Genomic DNA, 4,446 nt, shown 5'->3' with positions numbered 1-4,446 from the left:
ATGAGCGGTGTTGAAAAAACGATGTCTAATATGCATAATATACAAGTGTGCGTGTATTTTTGCATGCGTAAATATAGCTGTCGCACGATCAATTAATATTGCCACATAGTTATCGACATCGAGAAGTGAGCAAATAATGAGAGAGCGATAACAGCCCGTGGTCATGTTTTAATCAACTCTCGTTGTTATTTGAGCACAACAGTTGCTTGACTTATTACGCCACAGTGCCGTGATTAGACAGCGAATTCATCACACTTTTTTACCGCCATTGTTTATTAATAGCGGCGAAGCGATATTATTGAGGACATCGTGGTTTTTACAAGTCAAAGAATTTGAATTGTATTCGGGCGCTGTCTTTTTTATTCAAGATCTGTTCACACATTTTCATGATTTTTGAAGTCAAATAGGAGTAGTGATTTGGTCACGCCGAAACTGGAAATGGAGCGAAAAAGCGAGTGGTTTTGCGGCGTGAATTTTTTTTGCTCTATTTTTAAAGGAGTTTGAAAACGGTCTTTGAACAAAAATTCGCTTTCTCGCTAGTGATTTTTTGTTCACATGCGGATATTTCACTTTAATTTTTTACTGTTTCGATTCTTTGTATCGGATTTTTTTCTAAATGGTTTTCACAATCCATTCATAGTTCATTCTAGGCCTAGTTTTTTGTTTGAACCAAATTTTCATTTCTCGCTAGTGGTTTTTGTTCACGTGCTGCATTTTGAAATTGCATTTTTTTTAGAAATAGTTTTCCCCAAATCACTAATAATCCGTTCTAGGCCTAGTTTTTGTTTAGTCAATGAGAAATTTTGGAATTGTACGTCAGGACTTGTCCTGCTATGTTTTTTTTTAATTCTTCGTCTCCATCGATGATTCTTGCGACCTGACTTCTTGGAATTTACTTTTTCAATTTCAGTGACTTCTTTATGAACATTTACTAGTTAAAGGTCAATGGTGTGCATCTAAGTTGATTGAGTATTGAGTTTTTGATTTCGAATATTAATTTTGAAAAGGCTCCATTAGGGCTTTGTCCTTATAGAGTGTATGTGTCTCATACATAAATAGTCCGAATCTAACGAAATAACAGTCCGAAGCTAACCCAAAAAGTCTAGTGGTCTATTAAAGGACTGGTGGTCAATCTGTCTGTCATATTTCTTTAGTTGTTTCAATTCATGGAAGGCCACAAGCGTCTATCGCGGCTATTTTATAGTAACAGTAGTGATAAAAAAAGTGATAAACTAGTAGTCTACTGACGAAGTAGATTCGGTGGTGTTAATTGAGTGTTAACTACTTATTTCACCGGTAGATTATGCAACTGTTGTAATCGCAACGAGAGCTGATTGAGTTGTTCATTCGTTATGGAGATTACGTCAACTGTACAATAATATCTATTATTGGACTTGTAACGTAATAGCTAATATTATTGACGTAATTTTCACATTAATGGTCGGCTCTGCTCTGAATACTGATATATTAATTGATGCAAAAATCGCGCACTTGTGTTTATTGATGTAGAAGCGATACTTGATAGCTTTTTAGAATGTTCGATGCTGTTCCGGTGCTAAGTTATGCTTTTTCTACCCTTCTGCGTTTTGAACGTTATCCTTTCTCACTTGATGCTCTTTTCCGATCTTTTTAGATTCTGCTGGGTTATTTTTTCTGCTGTAGTTTGAGATTTAATTGTCAATTTATGTGGTAAGCTGGCTAACGATATTAACGAAACAGTTAATAAGTTATTATAGTTTAATATTTCTAAGTGATGCTATTTTTGTGCCTTTTTACATACGTGCATATAGAATGCTGATAGTATGATAGTTTATATACAAGGTTGTTTAGCCTCTTTAGGCTGTAGACTAAGATGACTTGACACTTTTCTGTTCTGTAACTTTTACAGAAGTTTCTGACCTTTTCTGAGCAAGTGAAGGAATGCTTGAATGTCGTATACGTGCTTTATAGTGCTTCTTCTTGTAGCGCCTTGTGTGAAATGTTTATGAACTGAAAGTTTGGATTTGAAGATCTTGAAATTTATTTTTCTGTTTACAAAATTTTTCCCGAGTTGAGCTGAAGAAGTTTTCAAATTTAAGCTGGCTTAGAAACAGCTGTAGAGAAAATCTGTGATAATGCAGATGAACTTTCAAAAATGTGGATGTAATTTAAGTTTATCAGTATGATATCAGTGATAGAAAGTCACAGTTTTACCCTAATTCCCCGACGATCAATTTTTGGAATTCGGCATATCCATTAAAATTTGTTAACTGGTCATTAATTCCAGGTTCATTAACTGACCATGTTATAAAGCTAGCTTTTCATTTGCTAGGAAAATGCGCAAACAACTAAATTAATCTTGAAATGTGTAAGAAAATCCTTGTGGCTTACATGCTCAAAAAAATTTAAGACTAGACAAAAAGTCATACACCAAATTTTTGTGCTAATGGTCCTTTTCAATCTTAGCAGTTTTGATAACTATTTGATCTTAGATAAAGTTTGTAGCAATAATTTGGCGGCTGTTAGCTGCTATGCAATTTTTATTGATAGTATTTCGTTTTCGTATGACCAATTCTACTTTGTTCAATGAAAGATGATAAACTGTCATAGCCAGAAGGGGTTAAGTTGCGCTGAAATTGCTGACCATTAAGTTCTCTTAGAGCTTTAACCCTAGTCTGGATAACTAGTCACTACGTATCCTATTCACCGATGCAGTTTAAGACAAATTAATTATATGAAAGGTGGTTCTTGGAGTTTGAGCACTCCCTCCTTTACCCCCCTCCCACCCCCTCCACCACCTCCACTCAACTTCATTCCACCCGTAATACGCACACCCATCCACGCTCAATACACCCCCCCCCCCCCCCACCATTTAAGCTGAAAGTATCCTCCTTAAGCGGCGGAGTGATTAAGCCAACTTCTCGCCAGTCGTTTAAGATCAATTCGCCCGACGTGTGATGGTTACATTACCATATGGTTTTTATTGCCCTCTCAAAGTCATTCAACAGCTCGGCTTAACTTTTTAATTTATTGATATTCTCCATGGTGGTTATAACCGTGTGCTAATTTTTATGGCTTGTAATTTAAGAGCAGTTCTTCCGACTGAAATTTTACCCTCAGTACTCTATCTGACGCTGTTGTTCACTAAGCGGTCACGTTGCTCAAAGTTTATAGCGTTTTGAAAAAAAATGTAGTTTTTATTTTGATCTTTTAAAATAAGAACAGAGAATATGGGTTGCTTGCTCATGATTCGGAAATGCTAATACTGTGTTCGAGAATCACGGATGGAACTAAGATCAGTTGATGATCCCAAATTGTTTATGAAATCGTCAACCGCATTCAATTTTGGGTGAACTCTACGAATAACTTGTTTTTATCGCTCTTCGACGTGTTTTCATACAGTGTTAATAAAGCATCGGAATTTTTGTGCTCGGTGACATTGGAGGTTTTGATCAGAAATAAATTTTCGCTTAAACTAATTGTTAAACAAGCAAGGAAATAATCAAAATGAAGCGATTGTACCGATTTTTAACCCCGAGAAATTTTGGTCCAATAAGTTTTAAAATAAAAAATGGCCGTTGCAATTGGTTTTATCAATGTTTGGTCAAGCATTAAATGCCCAAATGGCTTTTACTATATTGGCTTGGTCGCCAATTTTCAAAATTAAAGTTGGATTTTAGTCATAGGTGTCGAATCTATCCTTTTTCGCCCCGCCGCCAGTGTTTTTATGCCCCCCCCCCCCACTTGCAAATTACGTTTTGTTCTATTGCACGTTACTATGTAAGAACATTATTATGTGCGCACGGTAGTACGTTTTACCCCCCTCCCCTCCCCTCCCTCACCTTTACAGAGCCCGTGCCATTACCTAGTAAATCTTATGTAAAAATATGGCAAGTGCGTCTAGGGGGGGGGGGGGGGTGCAAATAATCAAATAATATGCACCCATTAAGCTGGGGGGCACAAACGGAAAAGATCCCTTTTCTTCTTTTCGTATGCTTTTGAGGCAAGCAGAAAAATTAATCACCCGGTAAGTGAATAAGTGAAGAATATGTTAAATGACTGTGCTTTAAGAAATCACTGAGAGCTTTTGGCGTTTACCGAGAATCGAGTAGCGGCTATAGATTTTTAACCAGAGATGCAAAAATCGTCCTCAGATCAACGTTACCTTTCTTAATATACACACGTGCACATTTTAAAATCCCGAAAGTCTACAGTGCCATAAGTTAAAATGCCAGAAGTTCCTACTTAGCCAAAAGTTGACTCCCGTTTTTTTTAAAATTGTGTTTCGTGTTTTAAGTAATGGTTAAGTGGCTCTGCTTGAAGTCACTGAGAACTTCTGGCGTTTATCGAGAACCGAGAAGCTGTTCGAGATATTAAGTCAGAGTTTCGAAGTGACTTCTGCAGTGTCACATAACCATGCTTAAAACACGAAACACAAAAGTTTTAAAATGACGAAAGTCAACGGAA

Source organism: Convolutriloba macropyga, chromosome 3 (genome assembly GCF_964194025.1).
Source record: "Convolutriloba macropyga chromosome 3, txConMacr16.3, whole genome shotgun sequence".
NCBI classification, from domain to species: domain Eukaryota; kingdom Metazoa; phylum Xenacoelomorpha; order Acoela; family Convolutidae; genus Convolutriloba; species Convolutriloba macropyga.
Note: the sequence above shows the minus strand (reverse complement) of the source record.